Source organism: Mugil cephalus, chromosome 21, assembly GCF_022458985.1.
Source record: "Mugil cephalus isolate CIBA_MC_2020 chromosome 21, CIBA_Mcephalus_1.1, whole genome shotgun sequence".
In the NCBI taxonomy this organism is placed as follows: domain Eukaryota; kingdom Metazoa; phylum Chordata; class Actinopteri; order Mugiliformes; family Mugilidae; genus Mugil; species Mugil cephalus.
Window position 1 is genome coordinate 17,474,192 of NC_061790.1, and position 24,243 is coordinate 17,498,434.

At 43.0% G+C, this 24,243-nt stretch overlaps 1 protein-coding gene across 3 annotated transcripts in view; it reads left to right on the top strand.

Annotated features, from left to right (window-relative positions):
- The first annotated feature begins 684 nt into the window (after window positions 1-684).
- The window catches only part of disp1 (dispatched homolog 1 (Drosophila)), an 85,691-nt gene continuing 62,132 nt past the window's right edge, over window positions 685-24,243 (top strand). The window contains exons 1-2 of one of the 3 annotated variants that reach the window (XM_047574204.1): window positions 685-1,199; window positions 3,149-3,220. The gene's annotated coding sequence lies outside the window, so the exon portion shown is untranslated. The remainder of the gene's footprint in view (window positions 1,200-3,148; window positions 3,221-24,243) is intronic. The other 2 variants (XM_047574203.1, XM_047574205.1) reach the window with 2 other exon arrangements.

The window sequence follows — 24,243 nt, forward strand, 5'->3', positions numbered from 1 at the left end:
AGATGTATATTCTATTTTTTAATTGTGAAAGTCTATTTATGCTGTAATTTTTCTATTCTATTCTTTTTTCAAACGTTCTATTTTTATGCTTATTCAAGTGTTGTTTTTTTCTATTTTGTTGTACCATTGAGCAAAGTGACCGGAGTCAAATTCCAAATTCATATACCTCAACAATAAAGCTGATTCCATATTATTGCAAATATACTATTTTTCAGTACACACTTATTTTCATATATATATTTGTATATTCATATATACATTTTCTATATTTCTTGGATAGATAGATAGATAGATAGATAGATAGATAGATAGATAGATAGATAGATAGATAGATAGATAGATAGATAGATAGATGCTGGGAAATTTAGAAAAAATAGAAATTAGAAAAAAGAGGAAAAAATCTATATATACAATATTTACAAAAAAATATATAAAAAATAAATTGCAACGAAATTAAATGAACGAAACAAACCAACAAAAACAACCACCTGTGTTTGCTTTGCTATGCTTTTGTATATTTTACAAGTATTTTGTATATTTTTTACATATATACTTGCATTGCATTTAATAACAGTACACAAAAAGGACCCTACTGGGCTCATGGACTACTAAGCTATAAGAGGAAGAGGTATATATCCCCTCCTAGTGTCCTTCGAAGTTCCCTACATTCTTCCAGAAACCTCCTAATGGCTTTCGAGTGCAAACAAGAACTCAGTGCGCAGCTGCCCGCCCAACATGGTTTGATGCCTGGATAGTGTGGATACACCAGCATCCGGAAAAAATATATAAATATATACATAAGAAAAAACTCAAGAAGAAAACCTGGAATACTTTTCTTAGAGCCCTTAGAGCTCGCCCCGTGCTTTGTTTTCATGCCGGCCGGCCGGGTGAGTGAGTGACTGAGTGTCGGTGTGAGTGTGCTGCTCGGCTGTGGAGGAAGAGGAAGCCGGAGAGAGAGCGCCGTGGTGGGGCCAGCTGTGGTGGTCGGCGGGGTTAGCTGGCTAGCAGCAGCAGCAGCAGCAGCGGCAGCGGGCTAGCGTCAGCTCGGCCAGCTCGGTGCCCGGCGGAGACACACCAGCGCGGCGTTGTTACGCTGCGAAAAGGAAGCCCATGTTTTGGAGCCCCCGAGGCGGACGAGACGAGGGAAGCCCGTCCGTGAATGCGAGGTGTTTCCAGCGTATGGCTAGCAAGCCGATAGGGTCAGCCGTGATTTGACATGAGGCCGAAGCTATAAGGATAACGTCATCTTTACAACGTGTTTCAGGCTAACGTTAAACTAAAACTAAACACCTGAGCGAGCGCGGTCTCAAGTTCTGGCTGTGGCTAACTAGTGCGAATAAACAGTTTAGACCGGGGGTGGCAAACATGCGGCCCGCGGGCCAAAACCGGCCCGCCAGAGGGTCCAGTCTGACCTGGGTGATGAATTTGCAAAGTGTAACAATTATGCTAATTTATACAACTGCGCTGACGGCTCACTATTGCTCACGGCTGGTTTGAGATATTTATACTCTTACACTCCTCAGTCTGGCTCTGTAACAACTTATTTGAACTAAAACAAAATCTGGTTGTGGTTACTTACGGCTTGCTATGCTATAATATTACTGGTACGGCCTGCTTGAGATCAAATTGGGCTGTATGTGGTCTCTGAAGGACAATGACTTTGACACCTCTGGTTTAGATGAATAGTTATCTGGGTGTTGTTCCTTTTGATACAACACCCTGTATGAAAATACGGCTTTATTCTCCTTTTTACCGGGAAATGTTCATACTGTTATTCCTGCGCAGGGCGTGTTTGATGGTATTGTTCCAGAATGTGTGCTAGCAGACTGAAAACAGAGCTCCGTCCTGCTCTGTGTGTGCCTTCCAGAAGTTGCTCAACTCATTTATTTGAACACCTGTCGGTGGGAGCAGGAGCCGTGTTTGCAGGGAGGTGTAGTCCTTTAAATCCCAACACCTGAGCTCATCGGCCTGTTGCAGCTCAGTGAAACCCATATTATTTTTATTTTATTCTGTTTAGCGATTGGTAGATGATCACCACAGACTACTGGCCTTCAAACACCCTTTTAGATGAACCAAAAATTTTTTTAGAAATAGTTCTTGAAACCCTTTAAGTTGTCAGTGATCTACCAGGGATCTAATTTAATGGGTTGATCGAAGTTAGTTTTTTTCTATATATATCATTGTTTGCAAAGATAATTCAAAAACTAGTATTCTTTGCGATCATCACATCTGTGACCTCTGAACCTCAGCCTTGGATCAAAATGTTCAGTCAAAAATAATCTAACAATTGACGCTCGTGATGCTTTTGTGCACAAATTGGATACAAATTTTTATGCCTGTTTTGCTTGTCTTGATCGGAAAGACATACAGTACATACATGCATATGACCTGACACAACTGCCTAAAAGTTTGTCAAGCAAAACAATCCTTTACTTTGCGTAGTAATGTACAGGGACACCAAAGAAGTCCTAACCTTCAAGTTATTTGCAGAAAACTGACAAGTTTGCATCTTTCTTTCTTTCTCTTTTTTTTACTTATTAATGTGTAACAGTAGAAATACCTTTAACAGCACGTGCAGAAGGACAGGTCATCGAGGTCTGTGCCATTAGTTCTGTTGTGAAAGTGTTTCTCTCACGAGCATTAGCAAACTAATCCTCTTCTCATAGCTTCAGGGCATCATATGAACGTGACCAGGAGCTCTGGAGCCAAATACTGTTAGAAACACAAGTGGAAAATGAAAGGAAAGGGCACTGTGTCAGTGGGTTGGACCGATAAACGGGTTTCTGCATATGAATGTAGGTGAAGGACAGGATTTTTGACTGAGTAGTATTTGACCAGTTGCGGTTGTGCGGGCCTTCCTTACATGTCGTCCCTATGCCCTGTCATACCTGGTCTGTAAGGAAACTAACATAACATCATTTTTTTCTTTTTCTTTTTTTTACCTGTGAAATGAATGTTCATGGATGCTTTCCCTCAACCTCGGGGAAGCCCTGGGACACTGGTCATTGCCTCCAGGGACCAACCAATTGAGTTCCTAATGCTGGCCCCATATAAAAACAAATGATGCTAAAGAAATATTGCCTCTGCTGGGAAAGTTTGCTCCCTGCTTTCAAGTGATTAACTCAAACCTCTCTTTTCTCTTTCACAGGCAGCCGGGTGAGAGCATCTCATTGCTGTCAGGATCAAGGATCCATTGAGAGGGCTCATTCCAATTCTTTAAGTAAGTACCTGGAACCCCACGTACACACTCGAACACCAGTTTGGTATGAAACATACGCAGATCATGCTAGGGCTGAACGACAGGGACAAAATTTTATGCCACCAAATCCGTTGAATGTGCAGATTCCCCACTGGCCTTTCTTTCTGTCCCACTGATGTTTCTCTTTTTTCATTTCTGTGTGTATGTATTGTGTGTCGCCATCTCCCTCTTGCCCTCATTGGGATGTTTGTGAGCGCCTGCCTTCAGACGTCAATGTACGGCGAGCGCGGAACTAGGTTTGTGGTTGGCCGACCTTAGCTGTACGTTTAAGGGCAAGCGTAAAAACGATGTTTGTTGTGACTGTCTGAGCTGTACATGCAGGGTGAGATTAACAGCGCCAAGCTGTGAGTGCCCAAGGCTATGCTTTCCTCTCCTGGTGTCACGCCACGTCTGGGTCAACCTGTGGTTGCTTGTGTGCCTCAGAAAAGGCCACTAGAGGTCACTCTTAAGTCTGTTATATCGTTATGAGGCCTGGAGTCTCGCTGTATGGAGGAGTTCCTGTTGCGATCTCTTGTGAACCCAGTGATGGTGCACAAGTGTTTTCATTGAGACAACTGACAAACCAAAGTGTTAAATGTTGAGGCAGAAATACTTGTGTGTGTATATATTTGATGTTGTTTAATTAATATCCACTTTATATCATGGATAATCTATCAGGATGCATGGATACATACTTAAAAAGGTGGTGATGCATTTAATTAGTGACATGAAGGTACCGTCAGCTTTATTACAGTAGTAGTTATTACTGCTCTAGGGCTCATTATAAAATAATTTTCTCATTGACATGAACATATTGAACCCTGTTGTGAACATATAAGCTCCTGGTGGATCAAATTAAGCTCGGTGATTTTGTTTTGTGTGTGACTGAAGTTTCCCATGATTAATCCCCGTGTTGTTGTTTTTTAGCCATCGTGTTCTTTGAGGAGAACAAGAAAGGTTTATTTAACAAGCTTTTTAAGTGCAGTGAATTATTCCAACTGGTTGAGTTATTCATTCAGATGTGTTTGTTTTTTCTTACACAACAATGAGGAGGCAGATCCAGCAGTTATCAAGAGAGTCAAGCCTGGCCTGGTCCGAAATGTTCTTCTTTGCGTGCGCCCCAGCGAATGCTTTTAATCTTTTGCTCTCAGCTTTTTCCACTTTCCTCCCTCCCTGTCAGCCCTCGCCATCTCTGTCTGCTTGTTATATCTGCACTGCCCCTTTTCTAAATGTCTCTGAATCCCTCCATCCTGGCCTCCCAGCCCTTCGTAACAACTGGCCCGGACAGCTGGCTGTAACAGCTGCTTGCCATCTCATTTTGGCCTCCATCTGCATCTGGGCAAGTTTTTTTTTTTCTTCTTCTTTCTTTTCCATAACGATGTCCTTTTGTACGCCACTCTATTCTGCTTCTAAACCAGTCTTCACTCCATCTCTGTGTCAACAACTTATTGTTTATGATTGAAAGTTGTTTTCGACATTGAATCTCTAAAGTAGCTCTCAGCTCACATATATATAATATATATAATAGCTCTCAGCTTTGATTTGTCTGCAATCAATATAATACGTCCTCTTTGTAAATGCAGTTTTCAGATGACCGAAGAGCTATTTTTGGCATTAGTATCATTTGAATCGGTGTTTTCTTTCGCCGTTGGTCTTCGTGATCGCCCCAGAATAAACCTCGTCTGTGATCTGAGCCGTAATAGCTCTGAATCGTCCTTCGTCCATCTGCTGATAAAATGCTTAAGTGCTTCCAGGTTGTAAATGCAGACATTTCAGTTGAGGGGAGATTTTCCCCCGAGCAGTGACTGTAAGGGAAATTGAGGGAATGCACTGATAGACTGAAAACTTTCCAAAGAAGAATCGGGGGGAAAAATATGTTTTGATACGCATTTGCACTCAGTTCTCAGTTGTAACGCGTACTGAACTAGAGGGGGAGGCAGGTGTTTGGAGGTCTGTTTCATTTCAATATCAAATGTAGTTCAAATATTATCAAACACATGAAATAAATGATAAAAAAATAAATGATACGGCAGAGGGTGGACCTGCTGAATATTTCAGTGCAGTGTTTTTCCTCACATTGAGAGATAGAGTCATCAGATTCCCTGACGACGCCAGTGACCTTTCGTCCTGTTGCTAATGTGCAGTTGTTGGTGTTGTAATTTATCTTGCCTTGCTATGCCGCCTTTTCTCCTCGGGGGTGGCACAGGGGTTAATCGGGCTGGGAGCCGGGTGCCACCGGAGGCATGACTGCACACTTGCTGGCTATAATTCAAGCTGTTGCTGTGCCTGCTTTGATGTGGAGCTGAAGGATAGAGACCCCAGCGGATCTCCCGGACCCCCGTGGCCCCGGCACGTCATCTCTCTCCGTCTCTGCGGGGACTTCAGACTGCTCCACGCTGTGGATTTGTGTCTCCTGGTGCTGACAGGCCAGTTGGCCACGTCCAGCGAGGCTTTCTCAGAGAGGGACTTTATCCCGGCTCTGTGGAGACGAGGCCTTTTCGCTATCGGCCCTGTCGAGGACGTGGCTTTAGATTTATCTGAGATAAATGTTTTGCTTTCACCAGGGATGAAATCCAACCCTGGTTTCAAGTTTCAAAGTTTTTGTCTTGCCCCGGGAGAACAGAGTGAGTAGTCAGTGAATGCCAGACAGGCTGTATCAGCCAGTGTGGTGCAGACTTCAGTAACAGCGGTGAACACACTGGTGACGCTCTACAGACCTGTTAGCAAACTCTTATTTGCTTATTGGGGTTGTCAGTAGATAACAATGTTTAATTGCTTGATTTCCATATCAATACAAAATTGACGGGAGGGGACGAACATGTTTGCTTTATACAAAGGTATGTTACTATTATTGCAACAGCTCAAATAATGACAGTACTGTGTATTCTCCAGGAAAAGCTCCATCAAGTTGGCTGTGACTGTTATGCAGGTGTCTCTGAGGTTGTAAAGGTTATCACATTAAACCACATTTCTTTCAAATAGCCGGTAATTTGTTCATTTAGCTAACACTCACACAAAGCTTAGTCTAGAGAGGTAAGAAAGGAATGAATACAAGAAATTGACCAGTAGTTTATTTTACAGTGCAACCAGTTTATCTGCTGGATTATTATTTCATTTCTGGTGTAATCTCAACATTATTTCAATCATATTTGGAAAACCCCAAGGATTTCCTTTATAATAAGGTACATTTAACGTAATGTGCACCACAGCGACATTAAATTTAATGAGAAATAAGATGTCGTCACTCATGATCTTGCCTTTGAAATTCAATGGAGCTTGTCCTGCTTTGTATTCAACCTTCTAGCCAATAAATCAACGATAAATAACCAACGTTACGATGGAGATGCCAAAAACAGTAAATAATAAAGGAAGGGGAAAAAGTAGCCGTTCGAGGCCCATGGCATAGAGAGCCTCACCCTGTTTGCCCTTATGTGTCATGTTTGTCTTAAAACCCACAAGGTGGAGGGGACAAATGACTCACGGACAAAATATGGCTCACGTTCTCTGTGAACTGCTCTCTTATTTCTGAATTAAGTGTCTGAATCACTGGATGACTTTGTAAAATAGGAGACATCTGCCTACTGTACCTATACTATACTACACCTCCCCTATTGCACCTTCTCATATGAATTCTTTGTAATTACAAATCCACTTTTTCTCTCTACTAACAGCAGGATGAAGAGACAACACATTTTTAGTTGGGTACATTTTCAGTCCTAAAAAAGACAGGAACGTTGCAGAATGTTCCTATGCTCGGCTTAGATGAAAATATTGACGTGTTAATAAAACCATTACAATTGACATTTAACATGACGTTATCCACCGAAGCTCCCGCTCCATTCAAAGGGCTAAGATAAATAAATACATTCCATGCTTTGATGAAATGAAATGAGAAGTCATTTGTGTTTGACCGGCTCTCCTTTAGTCCTCTTATTGTGCTTCTGCACAAGTGGAAAGTTAGTGTCACAAACAGTTTATTTCAACCATCCAGCGGTTGAGGTCTTTGCGCACCAAATGTGTAATTATGTTGTGTTTTTAATCGCAAAAGTGGCATTGCACAGAAACCTTACCCAGAGTCTGGTGGGTTTTTATGATTCTATTTGTTGCAAAAACTTGCAGTACAAAACAAAACAGGCTCCTGAGTCAGTGAGGGTGATTTATTGGGTCCTCTCGCTTCTTTAAAGGAGAAAAAGAACAAAAAAAAAGGAGGGTTAATCCAATTCTGAGAAGACGTGAAGGGCAGGGAGAGTTTCACCTCCGTAAAGGAGTTGTGGGATTATCCTCATCAGTTCCAGGTTTATTTCAGGGTGTCACCGGCCCTCTTTGATCTGCAGGTGGCAGCTAAAATTAGAAAGAAGACCACCAGATAAGAGCGGCTCTGAGTGCTCAAAAAGGCTGCTACGTAAACATGATTGACACGAGATTAAATAATCTGGACAATAAACATGTACTTGGTGCCCAAATCCCAAAAGATAGGGCTGTCACAATTAATGACTTAATGCAGATCCCTTTAACCCCATTCAGTTTGTGGCAGGAAGGTCCAGTTATTATGACCTTGGGCCGAATGTTCGGAAGCATTTGCTGCAGCAGTAGAGGAAGAATCTGAAGTGTGGTCGTAGTAAATAATTGGACGCCAGGTTGATAAAAAGATGTGATTACTTTGCGTTAATGGTGGTAAAGTATGTTGTTTTGTACTATAACATATAATATCAATTCTGTATTTTCCAGTTCTCATTCATCCAATAAAAAACACTTTTTGGGAACTGGTTTTTCATGTCCCTGAGTTGAAGTGATCTCTTGATAATACCTTGCTATTGTAATGGTTCAAAGGCAAACTTCCTCTACTTTTCGTTACTCCTCTGTCTTTGTTTGTAGCTGGTCCAAGTCTTGGGTGCGTCTACCACATTAGGTGACTTAGGTGAGCCTCAGCAGACAGAGGCATGGATCCTATCACGGCATCTTGCAGACCATCCGTCACATCCAATCTCTGCGTCTTTATGGAGCTCGTAATTGAAAGCAGGCCGCCCTGATAGACCCTTTTCCTTTTAGTTCTCCGGCACCAGATTAAAGAAATCGATAGCGCATGGGGCTCCTCGAAAAGCATATGTGAAATATTACAGGCTCTGGCCACTGCACTCTGCTTTCAGCTATATATGACCTGGGGAGTACCCTGTGTGGGAAGAGGAACTCTGAGAACCGAGCCTGTCCCGGTCTTTCGCATCACCCCGGCCCAGACCATTGCCATATCACTGGCGGCACCACAGCTGTCACTGTTTGTGTATTTGATATACTGACGGATGCTGCGGAGAAACAGGTGTTGCGTATTAGTGCCACTATTTTATCCTAACCCCCTCTGGAAAAGAGAAAAAAAAAAAAAAAAAGGTTGACCGCGGTCAATAGAGTTGTCAGAGTGTATCACTGTAATATATGGCATTCTGACTTTTAAACTGAGCTTTGCTACAAAGCAGTAGCTTCACAGTTTTCCAGAGGAAAAGGAAGGGGCGCCGGGAGGGGAAAATGAATTCATGCGGTTCAGGTGGACTGACCCAAAGACATATCAAAAACATGGGAATGTCTTTGAACATGTTATTTCCGTCCTGCTGTCTCTTCTCGGTATGTTCTGTAGCTCCGTACTGAATTGTAATGTTGAATATCAACCACAGATGGAAACTTCATGATTTTGACATTAATGTCCAGTATATATCTACTTTCCCATCTAATTCTTTGAAAGATATTTTTGAAAGAACTGAACCTTGATGGTCTTGTGACTAATTGAAATGCGTACCATATTTATTGTGAAAATAAAACCCAGGTATATGTTTTCTTGGCCTACTGCCCGTAACTGTATTTTGTTGCAGCCTCTCAGTCACATATTAGCTGGTAAATATTTCATTCCTTCGCTGTTTTCATTTCTCATGCATTGCAACGCGTTGGCCTGCGGAACACCATTTGGCTTCCCTCACCTTGTCAGTCCCTGTGTGTGTTTGTGTGTGCGAGAGAGAGAGAGAGAGAGAGGGATGGTAAACGAGTGTGTTGCTTCACCACATCTCTCCTTGGTTGTTCAGCCCTTCAGACAAATCCCCACGGACAGGGCCCTGGTTCCACCCACAGAGAGCAGCCTCATTAGGATTTGTTGCACTAACTGGAGAATGCTGGCTGGCTGAGGGAGGAACAAGGAACTTCTCTCGCCGGGACACACTTTCCTTGCTGAGGCCCGACCCTGGAGCTCTGGGCCTTGTCCAATCGCATTTGGCTCAAATGTCTCTCAGTCATGGGCTCAGTTACGGCTGCACCAGCCCCTCTGAGGCCTGTATGTAAAACTGAGCTTAAGGTTTTAATAAATGGAAAGCTTGTAGAGGAAACATAAGAGATGTTGCCATCGTGTGACACTGCGTTCTGTGCCTTACACTTTTCGCTCTTAATCTTAAACCATATTCACATAGGACTAGTTTTACCAGAGGACCTCTAGTAAATTGTGATAATTGTGGAGGTCACAAGTCGGCCACGTCTGTAATTTGTAAAGTTAAAATTACCTTCGCTGTTTCTTCTAACACAGAGGTCCTGTGATAAAACTAATCTGGTGTGAACCAGCATCTCTGTGATTCGGAGGTGTGTTTTTATTTTTTAAAGCCCTATTCTCACAGGATTAGTTCTACCTGAGGACGTCCTGTGATTCAAATACTACCCCCTATGTTTGTGTTTCATGTGCTGCATTCACACGGGATAAACTAACTTAGTGTTTTACTCAACTTCATGTTCGGTTGTTGTGGCTCTGCTACTTTCCGTCTCACTTCACTGCGTGTCAGAGACGGTTTTAATTGCATGAAAAATTATAATGGATGATAAAAATATATTTTTGATACTATTTATCTTGGTGAAGAAAGTACCAACCACCTGGCAGCACTTAAATCAGCCCCACCTTTGCCGATGAACAGTTTAATGATTGATTTAATGGTTTCATCCATTTAAACGGGTCAGTAGGTCAGCCACATCCGAACTTTGTGCTCTGTCCCAACTTTGAATTATGGCACCGGAGGTCCCCAGGTAAAACTAATCCTGTGCGAATACGACTCAAATGGGTTTTGTGTGATTCTCTGCTTTTCCCTTCATCTTTTCACTCGAGAATTATAATGACTCTGATATCAAAGTGTGGGCAGGTGTTAGGGCATAAAGCCGTGATGTCGCCGCGTAGCCTGCAGACCTCTTCACGGAAGAAAAGATCAAAACTGTCAGAAGAATGAAATCACAAAGGATGATGATGGATGCACTCTGACACGTAGTGGACTTGAGGCTGAAAGTAACAGAGACATCACAGCCAGGTGTAAAGTCAGTCATTTTGTGTAAAACACAGAGTTTGCTTATCCTGTGCGAATCACAGACACAGGGCTGTGTTTTCTACTTGGCTTGACGTCCCCAGGTAATACTGATCCTGTGAAAGTGGTGCTATAATAGATTGCTAATTTCATGAGTCAAGGTGCAAAGTCTCTGAATTGGAATGTTAAGCGGAGGTATTAATCTCCGCGTTTTAAGGAGGGAGGTCTTTCCCAACAGATATAAACATTCTTATCCAGCTTGTGAGGAGTTGCACCATCCGAACCCAAACACGCTGCCAAAAACATTCATCTCTAAATCTGAAGAAACCGAAGAATCCCACAGAGTTTTTAATGCCGTGCATTTGATTATCAGCAGAATTGAGTCTGTTCGTATCGAGACGAGGGCGGCACAGTGGTGTGGCGGTTAGCACTGATGCTATGAGGTTAGCAAGAAGGTTCTGGGTTTAAATCCAGGAGTTTCCATGTTCTCCCCGGGTACAGCGACTTCTTCCCATTGCCCAAAGACATGCTTGTTAGGTTCATTGGTGATTGTGAATTGGCTGTAGGTGTGAGTGTGAATGGTTGCTTGTCTCTTAGCACTGTGATAGATGAGAGACCTGTCCAGGGTGTACCCGCCCCATCGCCCAGTGACAGCTGGGATAGGCTGCAGCCACCCGTGGCCCTCAAGAGGACAAATGGTTACAGAAAACGAACAAGTCAAATTGCAGTCACAGTAATGAACTGCAGTGGAAAATGAGCATGTGACCCACTGACAGAATTAAAGGAAACTGCTTCCTCTTACAGTATTCAGCATGACCTCTGAGGACACGCAGATTTTACTGTGCCAAATCACACTCACTGTACAGTTAATGTGTATCTATCACCCAGCAGTTGTCATTCTGTCCGAAACGGTTTAGTCAAGAACAGAGCAACATGTTTCATGAAGCAGCTACGGGTGGCCTAACTGGACAGAAACTACATATACACTGATCAGGCATAACATTATGACCACTGACATGAGAGGTAAATGACACTGACCGTTAAAGTGTTCTGCTGGGAAACTTTTGTGCCTGGCATTCATTCATGTGGATGTTACTTAGACATGTAGCACCCACCTAGACCAGACCAGACACCCCCACCCCATAGCAATGATGCTCTTAGCAATGACACGCCAGCAGGATGCAGTCTGACACAGACACACAAACACAAAAACAGCTTAGGAACAACTCAAAAAACCATGAAGAACAGCACAAGGTGTTGACCTGGCCTCCAAATTCACTACGTCCAAACTGATCAAGTATGTATCCACAGAGGCCCCTCCCCTCAACCTTTAGGACCCAAAGGCCCCCACTTTCCAGATACCACCACCCATGTCCATTCTCTGATGAGTCACAACTGTTTTGGAGGCACAAGGAAGACCTACACAATACTAGGAAGGTGGTCATAATCTTATGCCTGATATTTTGCCATTTGTTATTCTACTGTGTGCTATAAGGTCTAAATGTCTTTGATGGGTTCTGTAGTGTCTCTAACAATTGACTGGCATAACATACCCAATCAGTTAAATATTGTGCAGGACACTTTTAGGGAACATGATTCTTTTCAGTTGCAGACTGCAGTCTGCCTTTTAAAGGACTAGATGCAATCAAGGCAATCACGTCATGATGTGTCATTTCAGGTCAGAGCAATTCAATTACGAGTCTCACCCAGTCCACTTTATGGTGGGGGGTGTTCGGTTCTGTTCTTTCTCCACTTCTTTTGTTAAGCCGTCTCAGGCTGATGTAATGTCGTTGTCGCTCACGGTGAGCTTCTGATTAAAAGGGGAGGATAGTTAATGAACTGGCAGACTGTGCAGTGTCACCTTGAATGAGCGCTGGCAAGACGAACAAAACAATGCAATGACACAGCGGTAGCACGGACTGTCCCAAACAGAAAAGTCTTTTTGCATCAGAACTGAACGTGTGATGCATAATGAGGAAACGGGGGAACAGAGATCTTGATTGTCGGCTTCTTGGCACCGGTGAATCATTTCCATCTCTGCCACCTCTGTTCTTTTTTTCTGCTTTTCCACCATTTTCCACCCCCAACTACTTCCTGTCTGTCGTGCTAGCTTGAGGATATGGTAAAAGGGATCATTCTTTATGTCAGCCATTCATTTTAAATGGCTGAATGCCTTTTCCTCCATAGGAACTGGTTTAAGCCAGTGTAGAGTAACTTTACCTATATGGCGTATGTACCTCACAACTGAGTCTCAGGAGCTTTGTTTGTCATGCCTTTAATTTTCTGAACAATTTGTAGTTGTCACTGAACAAACCTGGTCCCCTTCTCTCCAGTTAAATAAGTTTGTAACATTTTTATTTTTTATTCCATCATGTTTTGCGATTTTATTGAGGGGGAAAAAGTAATTTCCTGATGGATTGTGTTGTGTTGACGACCTTGACGAACCCGTGTTCTTTTCCAGTTGGCACACTGTGACCATGGGGGTGCATGGGGCATGGAGAGGGAAAGGAGAAAGGTCAAACATAAAAAGGTACCACAGAGAGTTCTCTCCCACTGCTCTGAAGTCAAATAGTGATGTTGTTTTACTGCCTTGATCTGGAATTTAGTTGACTTTGGCGTATGAGCTGGATCAATGTTCTAGACTGAGATTGTCTAAACTTGTGCGAATGTGGGTCTTGCCAGCTGAGTTGATAATTGGTACAGGGTGCTTCAGGCTTTAGTACTGGGTTGGAAAACACCACATCAACATGCCAGCTGATTTCTGACCAGTTTTGGTTGTGGCTGGTGTGTTCACTTAGTACATCTACAGAAAGTCCTGAGGCTCTGTTGAGGGAGTACTGTGAGCTAAATACTAGAATCTGGGGTCAAAGTTAAGGCTTTTCTGTGTCTGCTTAGTTTTTACAGTTCCACGGGGTGCACCCCTTGTCTCACCCAATGCCAACTAGAATAGTTCCAACCTTTGTGACTTTCTTCAAGACAAGCAGTTCAGATGATGAATAGAGGGATTACCTTCTTTGATACCTTGGTTCATTTATCACCTGCCACGAACTATGCAGTCACACAAGGCATGGCACGACAACTTTGTGCTGATTCTGTGTAGTCAGGATCATGCAACACATGTGGACCAGTTTTCTGCTGCGTCAGTACATTGTCAGTGTGTGTGTGGCAAATGCAATTAACACTTTTCCTTGCTTTTGAAATACTGCTCTCTCTGAACTATTGCTATGGCAACTTGTCCCGCACAGTCCTGTGTCATAAAAGTAAAGGACACGAAAATGTTGCAATAGTTAGTAGACTAAGAAGACAAGACATGTTTCTGTAATAATTCGCTCTGGTACAGGAAATGGTTCAGTAAAAGTGAGGTTGACACAGGGATGATGAATGAATCACCAGTCAGTTCTTGTTAGAGAAATAGAAATGTTTCCACTAACCAAATTCCATCTTGTCCCATGTATGGTTATATGTATGTACGAGTATAAATAAATAGGAAAAGTGGAATTTTACTTTTCCATTCTTAAGGAAATGCATTATTACAGTCAGCAGGGAACTCACTGTAGTTGGGTTAAGATAAAATTGCTCACAACACAGCTGCAGTGCACAGAGTGCACCATTGACCTTCTATAAGCTGACAGACAGCACAAGTCCAAATTCCCCCAGTGCCTTACACGAAATTGCGCTGCACCGCTTAATCATTACTGACAAACCTCAGACTGTGCCAGTTCTCCTGCTCAATGGGAGTAGAACTGCCTCATGGCGAATCACCAAGATACTAAATTGATGCAGGTGAAGGATAAATTGGTGTGTGACTAATCCGTAAGTCATCCTTTGTTATCACCCATGTTGGCTGGTACTCAGAAAGAAAACTTTGAAAGTCAGGCTTTTAGAGGAGCACCCCTGTGCCCTTTCAAATTTGTGTTTAGGATCCAACAAAATCCATAGTGTGTAGCTGTGGGTTCTTTGACAGCTGATTTATCAGTTGATATATATAAGTCATGCAACACCTCTGAAGAAGACAGAAGAGCCTATACTGTCAAAACATGTCAGGTATGTTTTAAACAACCTAAAGTGTCTGATAATAAAAAAAAAAAAATCTAATTATTACATCATAGGCACCATGAATTTTGCTGGACTATTGTGTTAAGGAAAACTGCAAAACTTAAATTTGGACAATTTGCAATTCTGAAAGTCTGTCTTTCTTTTCCTGAAAGTGTCACATCCCAGCTGACCCTCTCTTTGAAACTTTTGTCATTACTCAGTCGCCTCGCACATTATCCCCACAATATCCCTGTTAAACTTTCAGGGACGCCGTAGAGGCCAATAACGGTTGAAAATGTGCCGCTTTGACAGAGCTGAGGGGAAACGTGGACGGAAAACTGGACATTAATGATCACACGTGGCGAGCTGGCTTATTGAAGCCCCAACAGATCAAACCTTATCCCTTAGCCTTTCATGCCTGGTAGAACATTGGTATGTTCAGCAAGTGCTTTGCCTAACATCGCTTGCTTTAGTGGCCTGCTGAGGTCTTTATGGCTCTTCCATGGTACCGGATTTTTACTGGAAATTCAATTGTCGGCATTTACGACACATCATAAAGAGTCTGGCTCCTTTGCTACTTCCCCTTAAATCTGATTTCAGGGAAGAACTTTATACCAATATGTGGCCTCCAACTAAAAGGAGCCCTTTTACAGCTGTATATGTTTTAATATGCTTTGGCGCAAAATTAAATGTATACTGTATAATCAACAAATCAAATATAATCCATCGCTATGGACTTTATTATGCAGCAGTTTCAAGTACTTACATTTGTGTACTTGCCAGGTTCCAACATAAGTCACAAATAATAACACCACAGTCATAACAATGAGCATCAATCAGAAGTACTTGCTATGGCTTGACTGTTGCATGCAGAACTGTTTTGTATGCATAGAACAACTTTGAGCAGACTGAAATACTCATCAGTCCATTTCATAGCTGATGACACATCTATTGGAAATATCAGTGGTGGAGCTGAAGGATGAAATGTGCTGCAACAGGCTGCCAATGTTTCTCACGGCACCGTGCAGCTTTGGTAAAAGAGTTTCTTTGATGTTGTGGCATCTGGGAGTTTTCATATTTGGTCTGCAGTGCACACAATACTGTGTGTATAGTATTGTCTGGAACTGACAACGGATGGTCATCGGGGTACTGGGTCATCTCTGGACATTCTCTTTTGATTTTCTAGTGTTTGCTGCAAAGTTGGTTTGCGCTGTTTCCTGTTGCTGGGTTGGTTCTTCAGATCATTTTTCATTTTGTTTGTTTTCAGCAGGCTGTTTTGACACTGAAGCACTGAAGATTGCGGTCTGCTTTTCTTCTGTCATCATCCCTTGTCATAAAATATTCCCAACTGATGAAGTTACTCCTCCTCAGTTGACCTGCTCATCTGACAAGAAGTTGACATCCTGTGAAGTATGGTTTATGAGTGTTTAGCTGAAACCTACGAGGATGATGCTAGATGAAAAGCCAGGCGGACCACCCAAGTTATGAGATTGTATCTTCCGATGGCAGCAAACATCAAAATTATGAATAAAGATGCTAACGTTTCCATCTTTCTGTGGTTGTCCAGCTGCTGATACACTTGAATAAAGAAATGCATTTCCGACCAGTCGTGGCCATTACTACAATGCATAGTTATTTCTAGGGAGGTTCACGTCTAGTTACGCTAGAGGCTTCGGCGAAGGGGCTGCGACTATGAATACCTACTGGCTAGCTGACCTCATTCTAACTCTCTGTATGGACTAGCTGTGGTGGAAACTAAAAGGCGGTTTAGGCTTCTGCGTCAATTTGGAGACCAAGCTACGGCAAACGCCATAGCCTGACGTAGACCTCCCCAGATATGTACCGCAACAGCTGTGATTGGTCCGCTTTGTAGTAGTGTGTTTCTGCTCTAGTAGTTCCGACTGCTTCTCCATCTCTTTTTCAATTGATATTTTTTTGGATCAATAAAGAAGAAACGCATCAAGGAAAAGTTAACCAAGGGGCTTCAGGGATACAAACATTTGCGTGACTAACAGTAAGTCAAAGAAGGACTTAGGCAATTGTGCTATTAGGCTAATGGTATGAACGTTAGGGATACTTGACTCATGCAAACACAGTGTATTCAATATACAATACGAGTCAGATATTTCCTGTTGGCTTCAGTTCAGCTTTCTTAGGCTGTGCCATTATCATAAGGATTTGATTGGGTCTCCGTATGATTACAGCTTGAGCTCCCAACGCCATCGTCATCACCATCATCATTATATATCACCTGTCATCCTCTCTATGAAGCTTTTTCAAGAGGTGTAGTCCTTCCTTTGACATATCTCCCTGTCTCATTCTCTTCTGTCATTCTCTTCTTCCTCTGCTATATTCTCCCTAAAGGCGTCCAGGAGTCTGAAGCCTTAATTCAATAAGAGATAAATTGGAAAAATGTGCAAATGTAAGGCATATCTTAGACTTGTTGGCCAGAAGTACACTCTGAGAGTGCATTTTGTACTCCCCTTTGCAACTGAACTGCCCTCTTCCCTCCTCCATTTTCTCTCTCTGCGCCTGCTGTAAATCGTCCCTGAGTTCCATCTGCTTTTTTTTTCTTTTCTTTTTTTTTTTTTTTTTTGAGAACCGTTCATTAGACTGACACAAACCAGAGAGGGCTTCTGAGGGCGGGAAGGTGCTCACAGGGAGGGAGAAAGAGAGCAATCCTGGCCTGGGCCCAAGCCACTGACCCTGGAGGGCCTGTTGTTTTGGGTCACAGCACAGAGGTGAACGGATAGAAAGTGATGGAAGGATGGCGGAGTCGATGGAGAGGAGAGGAAAGAGGGCTGGAGCGGAGGGTCAGACCAATCTGTTTCTATTGTTTCATTTGACAGAGACCCTTACGTAGCTTGAGCCCATCTATAAATTGGTCTAAAAGGCTGACTGTAGAGCTGCTGCCAAGAACAGCCATTTAACATGCCTCCCTTCTTTTCTTTCTCTCCATCGCTCTGCCTTGTTTCCTTCTTTCCTTCTTTTCCTCTGTGTCCCCTACATCCTTCTCACTGAAAACTTTGTTCAGACAACTTTTCTTGTTTTATCCTGAGTCCTCTTTTTTAATTCCTTTAATTTCTTTCTTTCCAGTTTGTCTTTCTTGGTGTCATCCTGCCTTCTTTACGTGGTAGTTTGGACAGCAGCTGCTCTTGTACAATGTCATTGTTTGAAGTCTGATTTAATTCCGTTAAACCTCAGTCATATCACATTTTTCAGTTTGTTTCATACTTCACTGATTTTGCCTACAGCTGAACTACCAGATTATTTTGTCAACTAGCCACTTTCCTTTCTCTCGTGTGCATTAAAATGGACGAAATGCACTGCAGGCCAGTTTGATAAAGTTATCCGGACACACCTGCACGCAGACTATCACATGCGGGACATATATGTGTAGACGCGCGCACGGGCACGGACGCACATACACATGCACACACCCATACATGTCATCGTTACTGAACCGAAGCCACATTTGGCTTGCATTTCCTTGGCAGCTTCTTCTGGAGAGGAAGGCGGGGTGGACTGACTAAGAACCCATGAGGGAAACAGTACTTCAAAGTTCTCTGTTTTAAGTACAGTGTTTCACTAATGCTCATTTTGTTTTGGATTCCTGGTGGACGCAGCAGCTCTGTGAATAGAGCCGAGCTCTGAGTGGCTCTGAGTGTGACCCTGGCTAGTTTCAGGCTAGCAGCTGTGGGTTCTGGCAGAGCTGCACGCCTGGTTTTTGTGTTCGTGTATGTTTACTAATGGCACTCGCTAGGGTGTTGGCAACTCCTCAGTCCTCACTACATGGTCTCTGTGGTCCGCACTGTATGTTTGTGTCGGTAACAGGCAGGACATATGAGCTGCTTTTAACACAGGCCTGAACTTCTAGCATAAATGATCAGCTCTTGTCGTTCTTTCTTTTCCTCAGTCATTGTTTTCTCTTAACGCAGGCTTGAAACCGACAGTCTGCTGATTCCTTTTATCTCCACCAAATTGTCCTCTTATTGTCGTGATTCCATTTTTACTTAAATTGGAACAGACGGAAGGATTTTATAGTTGGATTGCTAAATAATAATAATAAAGCCTAATTGCTAGGACTGGGTTTAAAAAAATAGATTTTTCGTTTTAAGTCAGTCTTGATTTGAAAGATCTGTTTTTAAAAAAAATTAACGTAACGCCATTTCCCGCATCCCCTAATTAGAAATCTTAATTCGCAGCGCAAGACTGGTTTGGCAGCAAGATTGATGCAGGTCTGAGGGAGATGGAAAACATGATGTTATCCAAATTGTCCCAAACACAAGGAAAATACCACAAAAATTCAGTTCAAGTAAAATAGTAAATTCAAACTGAAATGTGTCTTAATTTATAAATTGCGATACCCAGAGCCGCTAATATAAATGAATGATCTCCCTGGTTTGATTAAATACTTTCTTTGTGGGCCCGCTTGCCCCACGTGGGCTGACACCATCTAATGACGTGATGTGGTAGCAAAACAATGAGTTGCTTGAAAAGATGAATGAAGATGGAATCCGTATCTCTCAGCCAGCCTTGGTCTTCTTCCTCTGTTGAATGAATTCACTGTTGTCTGCAAAGCTTGGGAAAACTGTTAATGTTGCACAGTGGGCACAATCCACATATCAGTCACATGTCAAAAACTTTGTGGATTAATGTTTTCGTGTGTATGTAAACATGGCATATGTCTTATCAGGACATTTTATTTAACCTTCACATAAAAAAGTTAAGTTGGAATGTCTAACCAGAACGGTTTCAGTCGGGTAGAAAAGTTTCCATCAATTATTGAATCATGTGATTAAAAAGTTACACAGCTTGTCCATATCAGTTGCTAACTACGACACTCAGAGGGTACTTCAGAGAGACAAGCTCCCAGCTGCAGGTCTGAAAATATTGTGACTGGTCCAATATGAGACAGCTAATCATCACAGTGTGTTTTATTCAAATCTGGAACAACAGATCCTTTCCAGTTCTCGTCAGCTTTGACTGGCGCATCAGCTCATTCACCGTGACAAACTCATGGAAAGTCTATTTGGTGTCATAACATAGGTGACGAATGCAGCCTGTTCATGCTCTTTTCTCCCAAACATGCTGGGTTGGCGTTTTCTGTAGGTCATGTTCATGACAAATAGTCAGTCTTAACTACATGCTGCTTTTACAGAAAATCAAATCTATATATTGTCTTGCTTCGCCCGGTAAGGCTTTACTTCTGATTGTGCCTTGTTGCCAAGTGCAGATGTGAGCATTCTCACAGGATGTCCTCTTCTGTCAAGGCCAGCTTAGAAGCACTTCACTGCATAGTGTCTGACTAAAAATGTGTGTGAGGAAATGACTACACAGTTGTGTAGCTGTCCTTGTCTACGTCTCCTTGTAGTTTTTGTGCATTCAGTTGTTTTGGTCCGTTGGAGGTGAAGGGTCAAGGCGTGATGACATCAGACCTTGATGGTTTTTCGCTTTGTTATCAGAGGAGGTTTGCAGACAAAATGTTGAGAGATTACTATGGCTTCACTGGTTTTATCGGCTCACAGAGAACGTATATGATTTAATGCCAAATATTCTTTACAACAGTGTATTAGTAGTAGTAGTAGTAGTAGAGTACAACCCTACTGACAGATTGTATGGAGCAATACAGTTTACTCTCTTGCTTGGAGTGCCTTGGGTCTGGTGTTTGTCAGCTGTCAGCGATATTTCAGCAGATCTGGCCTGAGCTGTACCATCCCTTCAGTTACCGTAAGCCCAACAGGTTTATAGACCTGTCAGGACAGCCAGGCCCACTGCTTTGTTTAGTGGAATCGACGGTGGTTTGTTGAGTTTGGGGTCAGCCGCATTCCCTTTTATTGACTGGTTATTTATTTATTTATTTTACTTATGTTGTATACTGCCTCGGATCTAATTACAGCGTAGAGTCTCTCTCCCAACTTTGCTGTCAACGTTAGAAGATGCTTTGAAAACATGATAAATGAATAGGTGCTGATTTTGATTTGAGAGCCAAAGCAGACACCGCAGTTTTTAAATTAGCCATATAAAAACATTGGCTCGGCTCCTGCATTCACATCTGTCTTCTTGTTTTGGTGTGTAGTCTTCCCAGAAGCCTAATAGTATTGCTATTGGTTGATAGCCGCTTAATAACAGCGAGTCATTTCGCCCAGTTCATATGAGTCCTTCCAATAATGGTGTATCATGGCAAACCTTTTGTCAAGCACACTTGTCCTTGCCATACACCTCCATCACACCATTCCTCCCTCCATCCTCTCTTATTAAAGAAACAGAGCTAGCTTTGTTTTTGTAATAGTCACCTGGGCCTAACTTTGGAGGTCACAACAACTTCCCCTACATGGTTTGATTTAAGTGGCACTTAAGTCCGCTACAGTAGCTAATCACAAGGATTTATAGAGTGCATCACCAAGGGGCCGGACGACCAAGGAATGTTTGCTGGCACCCTGCTGCAGGTGTTACAAACCTCTTTTCTTTCGTCCCGTCTTTCTTTACCCTCCTCTATTATAGCCGCTGATGGAAGGCAGCTGGAAGACCTTGCTTGTTCACCACTTGTTGGGTTAAAATGGGACTCTGCCGGTGGAGCATAATGCTGGCAACACCCTCCTCCTCCTCCTCTTCCCGTCGCCGGTCACTCCCAGTCCGGAAAGTCCTCCACGTAAAGCTTTCATAATTACATTGATCTTGAGGGGGCTTTTTACGACCTGCTGACGCATTCAATCACATTTCAGTATGGCTCTTGTTAAAGGCCCCTGTGTTTTGCATATTCCAAGTTCATGTCCAACTGTTAGCACTTCTCATGTTTCCGGTAATTGGGAGTTTTCACATGGGTCTGAAGGAAAGGGGTAGAGAATAGAGCATGGAGTGAAGGGTAGGAGGACAAAGCAAACAGGAGGGGGATGGAAGCAGCGTGGATGGACAGAGAAAGCGCTTGTTGCTCAGTTGAGAGGGAGGCCATCAAAATCTCCAGCGGCATGTACTACAAGATCCAGATGTTGTAACCCTCAGCATACGCCCAACCCTGCCATCCTCATGTCTACTGTACACAACCAAGGATGTTGGATTGCAGAGCACTGACGGCGTCACCCTTGGATATCACTTGGATATCACTTGTGTTTTGTTTTCCAGGCTTAATTCAGGAAGTCTTTACAGGAAGGTTCGGCCTTATCCAGGGAAACATATCTGCTCCGTCACCCCCCCCCCTCCCATTCCTCTCCCCTCTTTGAATTTCCACCCGATCACGTCTTTGGTCTGGTTTGAGTGAACGCAACAGCGGGTCAGAGCTAATGAGCTTGCTGTGATCTAAGAGCAATGCCATCTATAGGCATTCACCCCGGCCTTTGCCAAATGCCAAACACTTGGAAACCTGGAAATAGTGGGGAGCGACGTAAAAGCCTTCCCATTAGAGCAGCAAAGGGGCCTTATTTGGAGAATTCAAATCTGATTATTTGCTGCTTTTTGTCCTCAAGCAGTGCCTTGAGCAAGCCCAGTTTATTTTGGACACAACTTTGTGAAGCCAGGAATAAATAGCTTTAAGATTGATGATGAGGTTAAATGAAGGTGAGGGGTGAGACTTGATTGTTCTTAGTCTTAACTCTTGCTCGCTTTACCCCTTACGCACTCCTTTCTTACCTTCTAATCTCCCCTCCCCTCTTCCTCTCCATCCTCCTTCTTTATAAGTAACCTTTGGCATGAGAGGTCAGCGCTGTGTTCCAACAGGATGACCTTTCATAATGAGAAGGCAGGTTAGTGGGTGACCTGGAAGCGCTTTGTCCTCCTCTCCTGGGAACACAAACAGTGATGGTAGTAAGGCACACAGGAACAGCTGCAAGGCTGACGTCTTGTGTGCTCCGACCTGCTCTTGTGCCCATTTGTCATTTCACGAGGCAAAAAAAAAAGAAATCTAAACAAGAGGCAAATCTCCTTGATTGATGCTTTTCGAGCATCGGGATGCTTCGCTGTGGAACTCTACCTGATCTTTGGGACCATGCTGGTGTCTGAAAATTGATTTAGGCAGGTTTATTCAGGGCGAGTTTGCAAACAGTTTTCATGCTGATTAATGAATCACTAAAATCACATGCCACATTTTCTCGCGTTTAAGGCCTCAAGCCAATGGCCTCGTTTCCACCCGAAGCAGTACTTCAGTGATTTATGAAACGCACCATCTCCCTACTTGTTGCTCTGTTTATCTGGGATCTGGGATGTTAGAATGAGGCATCCACCCACACAAGGTGAGGTGACAGGTGTGTGTGTGGGTGGATGTATACTTGCCTGTGCATGTGAGTATTCATCTTATCCAATGCACCTTGGCCGAAGTACTCGGAAAGTGTGTAAAGGTAGGTTCAGCCAGGCAGGTTTTTACAAACTGTAACGGGATTAAAACTTTACGTTAATTTGATTCTAAAGTTTATTCATCCCCTTTAAAAGCTGCCACATCATCCTGTGATTATTAAACATCACAGCCTGGTTTGGTCTAACTGTTGCCTTTCCAGGCTCTCTCCCTACACTGCCGCTTTCATCACTGGAGATCTCCCATGTTGATATCCATATGTCATTTGATACAGGCTTCTTTTTTTTTGTTGCCTTTTTAAAATCCGACTGGTCCCGTATGAACCCCTGTGACTTTCACAAGCAATTTGCATATCTGGCATGGAATCGGACAGCTGAAAAAAGACACAAGTGCAGAGAGGAGCGGGTTGACGCTTCTTGGCTCGCGACCAGGAATAGCAAAGATCGCTAATCTGATTGCGTGGCGCGTTCCGTCTCTCTTCCTTGACTTTGAAATACTTGACAAAAAGGGCATCCTTCAGTGCACTTTAAACTACAGTACATTTTACTAGCATGTAAATTCATGACATATCATTAATTTGCCAGTGGAAAATATCAGGGTGGGCCAAGGGGAAAGAGAGAATGAAAGAAAATGGCAATGCTCCACATTAATTCTTGGCATTGATCCCTTAATGAACAAGAAATGTTTTCTCAAGGCTGCTTGAGTTTGAGTTGATCCCATTGGAGAAAGAACATGCTTTGCCCTTTCACGCTTTTCATTTTCTACTTGAAAGTGGTGTAGTTATGAGGTTACTTTGATCCCTTACAATTTGGTGAGGCTTCCATTTGCACTGAATTAGACCTAAAGCTCTTTGGAATCCTAAAGGTTGCTAGTCATTTCCTCGCAAAATTGAAAATCATAAAAGAGGACATTTCCAGACAAAGTTGCGCTCTCGATAGCTAGCGATTACGTGCCACGCATCATTCAGACAAAGCAAACAAGTGATGAGTGATGGGCTTTCATTCTTTTCGAGTCTAGGGAGGTCACTGGAAAATATAGTTTCATGAATGATTCAAAGTGTATGAATCCTTCATGCCATTACATGTTTGCAACTTAGGAACAAACGGTTAGAAAGTAGGCTGTGACAGTGAGTGCATGTCAAAGAGCATACCACTCAGCGTGGAAACACCGGCGTGCAATGTGTCTGAAGGACGCTGGCTGTCCCAGATGCAGAGCAGGAATAAGCCAGGTTTCAGTGCCGTCTTGTCTGTCTGGAGATGGCTCTCCCTCAGAGGAAATGAGTCTACGATACACAGGCATTGCTCAAATTCCTCCCCTTGTGTCATCGCCGCTAAAGCAAATAACGGCTTAGGGGGAAGGATTCTGCCACTGAA